At 51.0% G+C, this 14,431-nt stretch overlaps 1 long non-coding RNA gene across 1 annotated transcript; it reads left to right on the top strand.

Annotated features, from left to right (window-relative positions):
• Positions 1 to 7,752: 7,752 nt before the first annotated feature.
• LOC134965804 (uncharacterized) lies at positions 7,753 to 10,322 on the top strand. Its single transcript, XR_010188514.1, has 2 exons — positions 7,753 to 8,138; positions 10,055 to 10,322. It is a non-coding gene; the product is annotated as an uncharacterized LOC134965804 (long non-coding RNA).
• The last annotated feature ends 4,109 nt before the right edge of the window (positions 10,323 to 14,431 follow it).

Genomic DNA, 14,431 nt, shown 5'->3' on the forward strand with positions numbered 1-14,431 from the left:
TGGGTATTAAAAATATGTGCAAACTCAGGGCCGAAGCCTTGGTGTGAAAAAATGCCGTTCAAATGAGCCCAGGACACTCTATTGAATGCCTTATCGGCATCGCAACTGAGCACAATATTGGGGGTCATTCCGAGTTGATCGCTTGCTGCCGTTGTTCGTAGCGCAGCGATCAGGCTAAAGATCGGCATTTCTGCGCATGCGTATATGTGCCGTAATGCGCACGCGCGGCGTTCTTTTACTACGAACGATGTAGTTTCACACAAGGTCGAGCAACGCTTTTCAGTCGCACTGCTGACCGCAGAGTGATTGACAGGAAGTGGGTGTTTCTGGGTGTCAACTGACTGTTTTCAGGCAGTGTGCGGGAAAACGCAGGCGTGCCAGATAAAAACGCAGGCGTGGCTGGGGAAACGGAGGCGTGGTGGGCCGAGCGCAGGGCGTGTTCGTGACGTCAAAACAGGAACTAAACAGTCTGAAGTGATCGCTAGCTAGGAGTAAGTCTCGAGCTGCTCAGAAACTGCACAATCTTTTTTTGTAGCAGCGCTGCGATCCTTTCGGTCGCACTTCTGCTAAGCTAAGATACACTCCCAGAGGGCGGTGGCTTAGCGTTTGCACGGCTGCTAAAAGTAGCTAGCGAGCGAACAACTCGGAATGGCCCGTATCGTCTCTGCCTGCACCCCAATTAAGCGTATATTATCCCACCGAGTGCGATTTTCCAAGTCCTCTAGCTTTTCACCGAGGGCGGTAAGAGTCGAGTCCTGGGATTGCAACGCACTCTTCGCCTCATGAAGCGCATCCTCCGATGCAGAGATACAATCTTCGGCCTCAGTTAAGCGTTTAGTATGTTGCGTCAGCTGTGCAGTGGCCGAGTTGATCGCCTCGGTGAGCGGAGCCAGTTTGATATCCAGCAGAGGTGAAATAATGTCCGAAATCTCTTAAGCACGTGGGCTGAGAGAGAGAGCTGTATTTAGTGGAGTCGAATAAAGCATCAATAGCGTCATCCCTAGGAGGGGAGTTAGGAGGAGAGGAGGTTGTGGAGCCAGTGTGTTTATCCTTAGTTTTTGAGGGTTGAGAGCCCCTAAGATTCCTAGGGGCTTTGGCTACAAACTTCTCCATATTGTTAACCAGGTACAAAAGAGGCACAGTGAGAAAAAAAGAGAAACGTGATTCTGCTGAGTCTTTATATGCCCATATAGGATCACTAGATGTGCAGTCTGTAGCTGGTATGCTCAGGGGGCTGAGAGGAGCTGGCAGGCAGGGAGAATCCTGCTTATGAGTGCATCTTCTGCTTGTTAAGATGCAGTAGCGGATCTTGCCACGGGCAAGCAGGATTTTTGCCCGGGGCGCCGCTGTCCCGAGGGCGCCGCCGCCATGGCAAGATCCGCTACTAGTGCTGGTGCCGTGTGGTGTGCGATGACGTCATCGCGCACCACACGGCATTGTGGGAGCGGCCATAGACGCTAGAGGTCATAATTGACCTCTAGCGTCTATGAGGTGTTATGGTAGAGACGTCATGACGTCTCTCCCATCGATCAGAGGAGCGGCGCCGGCGGCCGGAGACGGAGGGCAGCAGCAGCCGGGAAGCAGGAGTGGGGATGGTGAGTATTTATTTATTTATTATTTTTGGTAAGCGGCACAGCTACAGGGGGCACAGCTACAGGGGTCACAGTACTGGGGACACAACTACCGAGGGCACAGTACTGGGGACACAACTACCAAGGGCACAGTACTGGGGGCACAGCTACAGGGGGCATAGTACTGGGGGCACAACTACTGAGGGCACAGCTACAGGGGGCACAACTACTGAGGGCACAATTACAGGGGGCACAGTACCGGGGGCACAACTACTGAGGGCACAATTACAGGGGGCACAGTACTGGGGGCACAACTACTGAGGGCACAGCTACAGGGGGCACAGTACTGGGGGCACAACTACTGAGGGCACAGCTACAGGGGGCACAGTACTGGGGGCACAACTACTGAGGGCACAGTACTGGGGGCACAACTACCGAGGGCACAGTACTGGGGGCACAACTACTGAGGGCACAGCTACAGGGGGCACAGTACTGGGGGCACAACTACTGAGGGCACAGTACTGGGGGCACAACTACTGAGGGCAGAGTTACAGGGGGCACAGTACTGGGGGCACAACTACTGATGGCACAGCTACAGGGGGCACAGTACTGGGGGCACAACTACTGAGGGCACAGCTACAGGGGGCACAGTACTGGGGGCACAACTACTGAGGGCACAGTACTGGGGGCACAACTACCAAGGGCACAGTACTGGGGGCACAGCTACTGAGCGCACAGTACTGGGGGCACAACTACTGAGGGCACAGTTACAGGGGGCACAGTACTGGGGGCACAACTACTGAGGGCACAGTACTGGGGGCACAACTACCAAGGGCACAGTACTGGGGGCACAACTACTGGGGGCACAACTACCGAGGGCACAGATACAGGGGGCACAACTACTGAGGACACAGTACAGGGGGCATAACTACTGAGGGCACAGTACTGGGGGCACAACTACCAAGGGCACAGTACTGGGGGCACAACTACTGAGGGCACAGCTACAGGGGGCACAGTACTGGGGGCACAACTACTGAGGGCACAGTACTGGGGGCACAACTACCGAGGGCACAGTACTGGGGGCACAACTACTGAGGGCACAGCTACAGGGGGCTCAGTACTGGGGGCACAACTACTGAGGGCACAGTACTGGGGGCACAACTACTGAGGGCAGAGTTACAGGGGGCACAGTACTGGGGGCACAACTACTGATGGCACAGCTACAGGGGGCACAGTACTGGGGGCACAACTACTGAGGGCACAGCTACAGGGGGCACAGTACTGGGGGCACAACTACTGAGGGCACAGTACTGGGGGCACAACTACCAAGGGCACAGTACTGGGGGCACAACTACTGAGGGCACAGTACTGGGGGCACAACTACTGAGGGCACAGTTACAGGGGGCACAGTACTGGGGGCACAACTACTGAGGGCACAGTACTGGGGGCACAACTACCAAGGGCACAGTACTGGGGGCACAACTACTGGGGGCACAACTACCGAGGGCACAGTTACAGGGGGCACAACTACTGAGGACACAGTACAGGGGGCATAACTACTGAGGGCACAGTACTGGGGGCACAACTACCAAGGGCACAGTACTGGGGGCACAACTACCGAGGGCACAGTTACAGGGGGCACAGTACTAGGGGCACAACTACTGAGAGCACAGTACTGGGGGCACAACTACTGAGGGCACAGCTACAGGGGGCACAACTACTGAGGGCACAATTACAGGGGGCACAGTACTGGGGGCACAACTACTGAGGGCACAATTACAGGGGGCACAGTACTGGGGGCACAACTACTGCGGGCACAGCTACAGGGGACACAGCTACAGGGGTCACAGTACTGAGGACACAACTACCAAGGGCACAGTACTGGGGACACAACTACCAAGGGCACAGTACTGGGGGCACAGCTACAGGGGGCATAGTACTGGGGGCACAACTACTGAGGGCACAGCTACAGGGGGCACAACTACTGAGGGCACAATTACAGGGGGCACAGTACCGGGGGCACAACTACTGAGGGCACAATTACAGGGGGCACAGTACTGGGGGCACAACTACTGAGGGCACAGCTACAGGGGGCACAGTACTGGGGGCACAACTACTGAGGGCACAGCTACAGGGGGCACAGTACTGGGGGCACAACTACTGAGGGCACAGTACTGGGGGCACAACTACCGAGGGCACAGTACTGGGGGCACAACTACTGAGGGCACAGCTACAGGGGGCACAGTACTGGGGGCACAACTACTGAGGGCACAGTACTGGGGGCACAACTACTGAGGGCAGAGTTACAGGGGGCACAGTACTGGGGGCACAACTACTGAGGGCACAGTTACAGGGGGCACAGTACAGGGGGCATAACTACTGAGGGCACAGTACTGGGGGCACAACTACCAAGGGTACAGTACTGGGGGCACAACTACTGAGGGCACAGCTACAGAGGGCACAGTACTGGGGGCACAACTACTGAGGGCACAGTACTGGGGGCACAACTACCGAGGGCACAGTACTGGGGGCACAACTACTGAGGGCACAGCTACAGGGGGCACAGTACTGGGGGCACAACTACTGAGGGCACAGTACTGGGGGCACAACTACTGAGGGCAGAGTTACAGGGGGCACAGTACTGGGGGCACAACTACTGATGGCACAGCTACAGGGGGCACAGTACTGGGGGCACAACTACTGAGGGCACAGCTACAGGGGGCACAGTACTGGGGGCACAACTACTGAGGGCACAGTACTGGGGGCACAACTACCAAGGGCACAGTACTGGGGGCACAACTACTGAGGGCACAGTACTGGGGGCACAACTACTGAGGGCACAGTTACAGGGGGCACAGTACTGGGGGCACAACTACTGAGGGCACAGTACTGGGGGCACAACTACCAAGGGCACAGTACTGGGGGCACAACTACTGGGGGCACAACTACCGAGGGCACAGTTACAGGGGGCACAACTACTGAGGACACAGTACAGGGGGCATAACTACTGAGGGCACAGTACTGGGGGCACAACTACCAAGGGCACAGTACTGGGGGCACAACTACCGAGGGCACAGTTACAGGGGGCACAGTACTAGGGGCACAACTACTGAGGGCACAGTACTGGGGGCACAACTACTGAGGGCACAGCTACAGGGGGCGCAGTACTGGGGGCACAACTACTGAGGGCACAGCTACAGGGGGCGCAGTACTGGGGGCACAACTACTGAGGGCACAGTACTGGGGGCACAACTACCAAGGGCACAGTACTGGGGGCACAACTACCGAGGGCACAGTACTGGGGGCACAACTACTGAGGGCACAGTTACAGGGGGCACAGTACTAGGGGCACAACTACTGAGGGCACAGCTACAGGGGGCACAACTACTGAGGGCACAGCTACAGGGGGCACAGTACTGGGGGCACAACTACTGAGGACACAGTACTGGGGGCACAACTACTGAGGGCACAGTTACAGGGGGCACAGTACTGGGGGCACAACTACTGAGGGCATAACTACAGGGGGCACAGTACTGGGGGCACAACTACTGAGGGCACAGTTACAGGGGGCACAGTACTGGGGGCACAACTACTGAGGGCATAACTACAGGGGGCACAGTACTGGGGGCACAACTAGTGAGGGCACAGTACTGGGGGCACAACTACTGAGGGCACAGTTACAGGGGGCACAGTACTAGGGGCACAACTACTGAGGGCACAGCTACAGGGGGCACAACTACTGAGGGCACAGCTACAGGGGGCACAGCACTGGGGGCACAACTACTGAGGGCACAGTACTGGGGGCACAACTACTGAGGGCACAGTTACAGGGGGCACAGTACTGGGGGCACAACTACTGAGGGCATAACTACAGGGGGCACAGTACTGGGGGCACAACTACTGAGGGCACAGTACTGGGGGCACAACTACTGAGGGCACAGTACTGGGGGCACAACTACTGAGGGCACAGTACTGGGGGCACAACTACTGAGGGCACAGTACTGGGGGCACAACTACTGAGGGCACAGTACTGGGGGCACAACTACTGAGGGCACAACTACAGGGGGCACAGTACTGGGGGCACAACTACTGAGGGCACAATTACAGGGGGCACAACTACTGAGGGCACAGTACTGGGTGCACAGTTACAGGGGGCACAGTACTGGGGGCACAACTACTGAGGGCACAGCTACAGGGGGCACAACTACTGAGGGCACAGTACTGGAGGCACAGTTACAGGGGGCACAGTACTGGGGGCACAACTACTGAGGGCACAGCTACAGGGGGCACAGTACTGGGGGCACAACTACTGAGGGCACAGCTACAGGGGGCACAGTACTGGGGGCACAACTACTGAGGGCACAGTACTGGGGGCATAACTACTGAGGGCACAGTTACAGGGGGCACAGTACTAGGGGCACAACTACTGAGGGCACAGCTACAGGGGGAACAACTACTGAGGGCACAGCTACAGGGGGCACAGTACTGGGGGCACAACTACTGAGGGCACAATACTGGGGGCACAACTACTGAGGGCACAGTTACAGGGGGCACAGTACTGGGGGCACAACTACTGAGGGCATAACTACAGGGGGCACAGTACTAGGGGCACAACTACTGAGGGCACAGTACTGGGGGCACAACTACTGAGGGCACAGTACTGGGGGCACAACTACTGAGGGCACAGTTCTGGGGTCACAACTACTGAGGGCACAGTACTGGGGGCACAACTACTGAGGGCACAACTACAGGGGGCACAGTACTGGGGGCACAACTACTGAGGGCACAGCTACAGGGGGCACAACTACTGAGGGCACAGTACTGGGGGCACAGTTACAGGGGGCACAGTACTGGGGGCACAACTACTGAGGGCACATCTACAGGGGGCACAGTACTGGGGGCACAACTACTGAGGGCACAGCTACAGGGGGCACAGTACTGGGGGCACAGCTACTGAGGGCACAGCTACTGAGGGCACAGCTACAGGGGGCACAGTACTGGGGGCACAGCTACAGGGGGCACAGCTACTGAGGGCACAGCTACAGGGGGCACAGTACTGGGGGCACAGCTACAGGGGGCACAGTACTGGGGGCACAACTACTGAGGGCACAGCTACAGGGGGCATAACTGTGACCACGCCCCTTGCCCATGAAGCCACCCTCCTTTTTATTTGACGCGTGCCGTAGGCGAGCACTAACACTTTCTTCCTTGTCAGGGGATTAGTTCCGGGCGCCAAAGGAAACTTTCGCCTGGGCGCCATAAGGTCTAGAACCGGCCCTGTTAAGATGGTGCCCTGTGTGCACAGAGCAGCGGTGGCCAATATACCTCCCATACAGTGCAAGGGAGATGGCTGCCTTCCCCCCAGCTGTCCCTGCAGCTCAGCACCGCCATGGACCGTGGCCAGCAGCAGAGGGGTGAGAGGACTCGGGAGTCCGGTGGAGTGCGCTTCAGGGAGCCGGCGCCTGAGAGCGCAACTTACCTGGCCTTATCCCTGCTGTCTGCGGGTCACCGCCGCCGTGCCGGATCAGTGGAGGCGCCGAAAACTCCGGTAATGAGGGAGTTTAGCAGCGGGATCAGGGGAGCTCTATTAAGATGCGGCCACTGCCTAGGGCCCGCCCACCAGAACCTTGCGCTGTCGGTCTTCTAACTCTCTGGATTCCGGTTGCCAGTATTTTGACTGCATCCCATCTATCTATCTATCTATCTATCTATCTATCTATCTATCTATCTATCTAGTTATACAATAAACAGAGCAGAGGGTTATGGGGGATATTCAGGTTAGTGAGCAAACCAAAGAAGTTAGCAATTGGCCAAAACCATGCTGCACAGCAGGTGGGGCAGATGTAACATGTGCAGAGAGAGTAAGACTTGGGTGGGTAAATAGTTTCTGTGCAGGGTAAATACTGGCTGCTTTATTTTTACACCGCAATTAAGATTTCAGTTGGAACACACCCCACCCAAATCTAACATTCTCTGCACATGTTACATCTACTCCCCCCCCCCCCCCCCCCCACCCTCCTCCTGCAGTGCAACATGATTTTGCCCAATAGCTAACTTTTTTTGGTTTGCTAACAAACCAGAATAAGGTCCTATATTCATTTTGCTTTTGGAGGTCAGAGCATTTTTGGTGACAGTCCTTTTTGGGTCAGTGTGTCACGTCTCATAGGCTGCTTATCAGAGGAGGAGGAAGCTAGAAGTGAGTAACCTCAGAGAGGAAGGTGTACTTGGTCCCTGTGTCAGGCGGAGCAGCTGGCAGATAGAGAGACGTCTGTAGACATCAGAACAATGCTGGGTTCGCACAGTGACCCTGAGATCCAGGATGAGAAGTCGGAGCCTGAACCACAGTACCCGCCTTACCAGCCTCCTACCGACCCACCTGACCAACTGGCCACAGAGAGTCCAGAGCCACAATGGCTGCCGAGGTGGCAGCCAACTGCTAATGCCAAGGCACAATCTGGAGCCACAGCTGAGCAGGCAGTGTATAAGGATTACATGTGCTGGTCCATCCTGAATGTGCTCTTCTGCTGTTTCCCTCTCGGACTCTGTGCCCTGCAGTTCTCCCGCAAGGTAATGGGACTGATAGGGGTGATCACTGACAATTATCTGTCTTAGGGGTCTATTCATGAAGCAGTGAAAAGTGTAGAGAAGTGAGCCAGTGGAGAAGTTGCCCACAGCAACCAATCAGCATTGAAGTAACATTTATAATTTGCATACTATACAATTGTACGGAGCAGCTGATTGGTTGCCATGGGCAACTTCTCCACTGGCTCACTTCTCCACGCTTTTCACTGCTTCATGAATAGACCCCTTAGTAACAGAGCGTATTGTGAATGCATCATTGCCTAGAACGTAAATCGCTGCAATTTAGATTCCAGTAAGAAACTATTTACAGCAATGGAGTTCTGTAGAGTCATGTGACTATTTCTGGTCAATGGGACACTTACAGCAATACCTAGAGGTAGTCACAATCCGTAATAATCAATGTTCTGCTTTTCCAACTTACTTTTCAGCCTCCAGCAGGGAGAATTGATGCATTATTATAATAGATTATACATTGCAGACGCTGTGCTCATCAGATGTATTTCTGCCATATACTGTATGCACCTGTCACTTCTGTGCAGACTTCTCCCATCCAGCTGCTGGGTCCTGACCATCGCTGTACATCCCACGGATACAGATCTGTAGCTTTGTGTCACTGCGCAGAATCTTCCTCTGCACACGGTGCACATTCCCCATCCTTACTGCCCCCGTAATAATACTTTACCATGTGAGGTCTGAGTAGTTTGGCACCGGAGGTGAATTTATAGATAAATAATAATAATAATAGATAAATGTGAAACCTTATGATGTCATGCCTAACGTTACAAAATTCGAGTTTTGCAAAAGCAAAATCTTTCTCTATTGGGCAAAACCATGTGCAGTGCAGGTGGGGCAGATGTAACATGTGCAGAGAGAGTTAGATTTGGGTGGGTTACATTGTTTCTGTGCAGGGTAAATACTGGCTGCTTTATTTTTACACTGCAATTTAGATTTCAGTTGGAACACATCCCACCCAAATCTAACTCTCTCTGCACATGTTATATCTGTCCCCCCTGCAGTGCACATGGTTTTGCCCATTAGAGGATACTTTTATTTTGCATTCAACCTTGAATTAGGCAGATAGAACAAAAATCTAACGGACTCACTTTTACTTACATGCAAACAGCCCCTATAAAATTATATTAGACAGGCCAACTTGCAGAAGCGTGAAATAAAAAACTACTGCATACCGTCAGAGTACGGCCCACCTGCATCTCATATCTATGCGCGTCTATGAAATCTTCACACGTGAAAGATTATTTTTGATAGGATTTACCACTTTAATTTTCTGCACGTGTCTCATGTCTAAGTGCAAATATGGTTGCATGTCTTATGCATACATTTAAAACTATTCATATATATATATATATATATATATATATATACACTGTATGACTGTATATTTGCATTTTTTTAAACAACTTCTATATAATATAATGTATACAGTATGTATGTGTATTGGTAATAGAAGATTCTTGTGTTATGTTATTATATAAACAGTGAAACTGAGCGCATTAGTGTATGAAGTCACTCTCAATGTGTATCTATCCCCGACTTCATCCCTGCATCAGCCATCAAGCCACTCACGAGTACACCTTGTTACATTATGGAAGTTACTTAAGGTTTAAGTCATAAAAATTAGATACAGTATTGTTTTAATGTCCCATAGTTAAATATGTGGCTCCTAAAGACCCCTGTTAACGACATTTTAAATAATGATCGCTCTTTTAAAGCTGAATAGTAGTCACTATTTAATGGCAGCATATACAGTATACAGGGAAATGTTTAATCTTTCTCATTTAATAACATACACACACTTTATGTAGGAAATTCTCTCAATATATATATATATATATATATATATATATATATATATAACATATGTATTACTCTCTCTCTTTCAGACCAGGCGTGACATAGACCGCGGAGATTATTCGGCTGCTAAAAGAAGTTCCTGCATTACTTGTTTTCTCAATGTCACAGCCCTATTGATTGGAATACCTTTAAATATTGCAGTAGCTGTACACCTTGCTAATAGGGTCAAATCTATGTGAAAGATGGGAAAAATCTGAAGTTTCTCAGCAATTTCTGCTATGCTTGGAACAAATTTATATATAAGCACACATATATTGTGTTGTGTCTTTCTTTATCATATGAAATGCCATTGAATAATGTTCTGTCTTTGTTTCCTTAAATAATTAATTGGACAGGTTCTTGGTTGATTATGAATGTTGAAGACTTTTTAACACTCATTGTGAAAAACTTAAATCAAGTGACAGAACTGAAACAGGGCACAGGAGATAGCTTGGGAGTAAGGATTGACAGTGTCAAGCAAAGGATACATTAGCAGTGGTGAAATGATCACCAGACAGAAAACAAAAATAATTCAATGATAATAAGAAAGAAGATGATAATCGTACAGAGTGATAGTATTGATATTATGAGGAGCACTGTGGTTAGGCAAGTGGTTCTGTGTAATGGGCATGACAAGGAACCCATTCTATGAAATATCTATCAGTCATTGCATTCTAAAATAACTAGATAATTTTAAAAAGCTTTTTCATAAAGTAGAACATCATTTGCGTAAATCTAGTTCTTCGACTGACTTCCTCACACACTGTATACGGCTGTCTACCTCTCCTATTGAAAGGCTTTTGACAATGTCCAACAAACAAGCTTCCAATCTCTCATCTCTGCTCAGACGTCTATCTCTCTGCTATCGGCTAGTTATTCCTTCTCTATACAGTATCCCTCTATTATCCGCTAGTTATTCCTCTTCTATAGCTCTCTATTATCTCTCAGTTATTCCCCTTCTATTTCTGTCTACAATCTCTCAGATTTCCCATCATTCACTATGCATCCGTATCTATGTGGGGCTTTATCCAACGCATTTCATCTAAAGCTAGAAGACTTCATCAGAGATATATTTTAAATTGCATGGTCCCCAAGATGATTATAAATCTGGTGGTAATGATATTAATTGATTATTTAAAAACATCTACTATACACATTTTAAGCAATTTCATATTCACATAGTTAAATTGTAACAATTGTAAAATTAATAACACTACAAGACGTAATAAAATGTAAAATTATTATTACTATCGTCATCATTTATTTATATAGCGTCAACAATTATGAAATCTGTGTACAGAATATATTTATCATTCATATCAGTCCCTGTCCCACGGAGCTTACATTCTAAATTCACACACACACACACACACACACACACACACACACACACACACACACACACACACACACACACACACACACACGACATAAAGATGAAATGATGTATCTTGGTGGCAAAAATTGAAAGTTCCTTACTTCAAAAATATCTTATATTGATATTTATATTAAGACCATTAAGGAGATAAAGGGAGACATTTACTAAGCAGTGAAAAGAGCGGAGAAGTGAGCCAGAGCCATACTATAAAATGATACAGAGCTGCTGATGGGGCAACTTCTCCACTGGCTCACTTCTCCGCTCTTATCACTGCTTAGTAAATGTCCCCCCTAAGTTTATAGCTGATAAATGTATTTAGTCACCTCTTTAGAAATATTAGATATTCAGTCTGCCGTATAGCTGTATCTTTATTGTGCTTTATTACACAGCGGTCATCTTCTCTGTGACAGGTCTGTCCTTCCCGGGTGATTGTGATAAGCTCAGTAATACTCATTCTCAGATGTCTTGAGGTCTGACCTACATATTGCAGATTACGGGTAGCTGGAAACCCCCCCGGCTCTGACTCACATGTCTGTCTGTAAGCCAGCTGTGCGGTACATGATGCATCTCTGTGGTGGGGACAGTACTTCTGACCCACATGACTACAACCTACTGGTTCTCAGACGTGGGTGCACAGTGACTTTACACCGCCAGCTGCAAATACGTCCCCACCCTGACCATTAATTCCTTCCAGTATCGGCAATACCTGAGAGGCGTCTGTGAGGTGGCCGATGCTTGTATCGTAGTTATACATTTAAAAAGACAAAGGTTGCATACGAGGCCTTAACTAAGATGGTGGGGTGCACCTGTGCAGGGGCATAGCTAGACCTTTCGGGGGCCCCATAGCAAAATTTCTACATGGCCTCACCTCCTGAGCCCCATGGGAGGCTTCTCCTGGCTTAGCAGTCGGCTGCTGCAGGCTAGGGATGGACATCAAAACATGATGGATTCACCATTCGATGCCAGCATTTCGATGTTTGCCGCCATCGAATGATAAACATTTGATGGTGTTCTGTTTTTTATTCTGGGTCCTGCCCCCAAGTCCCATCCCCGGCCACGTGGCAGAGGTTTTGCGCATGCACAAATCATATACATTTTTTCTCTCTCAAATTCTTTTGATGCGATAGTTACCATCGCATTGGAAGATTTGATGGCAGAAGCCAGTCATCATTTCATGGTGGGCTTCCGATGTCCATCTCTTCTGCAGGCACATCTGCTGTCCTGGCCGGCACCGTTTCTCCTCACTGATGCTGGAAGGAGAAGTGGGTATGTCCCAGCAGGCTCAGCGCAGCCCAGCGTCAGTGAGGAGAGACGGACGCCAGCCGAGACAGCAGATGTGCCCTGTGGAATGGGTTTGTTGGACCCTATTTAGGTCGACACTCATTATATCGAATACTATTGGTCGACAGGCACTAAGTCGACACCTGAAAAGGTCAACATGGTTGGCAGGTCTACATGAAAATGGTCGACATGGAAAAAGGTTGACATTCGTTTTTGTTGGGTTTTTTTGGTGTTGTTTTCTTCGTAAAGTGACGGGGAACCCCAATTAGTGCACCGCGTCCCCTCGCATGGCCCGCTTCGCTCGCCATGCTTCGTGGCAAGGCGCCTCCCTCTGCTACCGCTGCGCTCGGCACAGGTTACTATCCCCAGTCGTAGTCCACGTGGATTGTAAAGTAGAATATTTTTTTGGGGGGGAAAAACTCATGTCGACCTTTTCATGTGTCGACCTTTGACATGTCAACCTAATGCCCTTGGCGACCTTTTTCAGGTGTCGACCTAATGCATGTTGACCAACAGTGGTAGACCTAATGACTGTCGACCTAAGTGAGGTCACCCTAAGGACCGTGGGGGTCATTCTGACCCGTTCGCTCGCTGCTTTTTGTCGCAGCCAAGCGAATGGGTCCCTACGGCGCATGCGCCGGCGCCGTAGTGCGAAGGCTGTAGTAGGGCTGCGATCGCCTCTGCCTGATTGACAGGCAGAGGCGATCGCTGGACGGGAGGGGGTGGAACAGCGGCGTTTGTCCGCCGTTTCGTGGGAGCGGTCAGGTCAACGCAGGCGTGGCCGGACCAAACGGGGGGGTGGGCTGCAGTGGCTGCGTGATGTCACACACAGCCGCTGCGGGTCGGGGAGCGATGAGTAACTCCCGGCCAGCACGCTAAAGCTGCGCTGGCCGGGAGCTACTCTTGAAGTGCAAAGGCATCGCCGCTGTGCGGGGGGGGGGGGGGGGGGGGGGGGGGGGGCGGCACTGACATGCGGGGTGGGATAGCCCTGTGCTGGGCGCCCCCCCCGTGTCAGTGTGACTGATCGTAGCTGTGCTAAATTTAGCACAGCTACGATCAACTCGGAATGACCCCCCCGTATCTTGTGCCCTGCTACAGCACACTGCTAAAAAAGGAGGAGCCCGTGGGGATCAGACGATGGGCGCAGTAGTGGGGCGGCCCTTGGCAAAGGATCACGTTTTACTTTTATACATCACAGAGACGGGCGTCCCCGCATGTGTTCAGTGATACATTCCTGCAGTAATTCATTTCTTATTGCCGCAAAAAGCGACAATAAGAAATTGTCATTATTACCAAATATGCCCCCTAAGCGAGATTCAGGGAGTGTCCCTCCCCCTCCTGCGCTGCTCAGCTAGGAGGTCATATACAAAGCACACTGTAGCCAATGCACAGAGCGGAATCCTCTTACGCCTTGGCAATGGGCACTTAGTACAGGAGAACGTGCGGCAAGATGGCGCCATTTGCAGAAGGGCACGGAGTGTGGGCCGTAATTGTACAGCGTAAGATGATGAAAAGGAGATGAAGCAGTGGTGAGGGGGCAAGTTTAGGGGCAGAGGGGAACCCTGTCATTTAAATGCCACACAAGCACTTGGTTGTTGCAGCAGATATGGGCTCAACCAGATGCACTGATGCCAACGTATTGCATTTTCCGCAGGACAGGCATGCGCCGTGTGAAGGAGGTGTAGTGTCTACCGTGGTGCTGAAAAGGCCTCCGTGTTGGTGCAATTGTGTAAGATCACGAGGAATCATTTCTAGGATTTCCACCGCC

Source organism: Pseudophryne corroboree, chromosome 10, assembly GCF_028390025.1.
Source record: "Pseudophryne corroboree isolate aPseCor3 chromosome 10, aPseCor3.hap2, whole genome shotgun sequence".
Lineage (NCBI taxonomy): Eukaryota > Metazoa > Chordata > Amphibia > Anura > Myobatrachidae > Pseudophryne > Pseudophryne corroboree.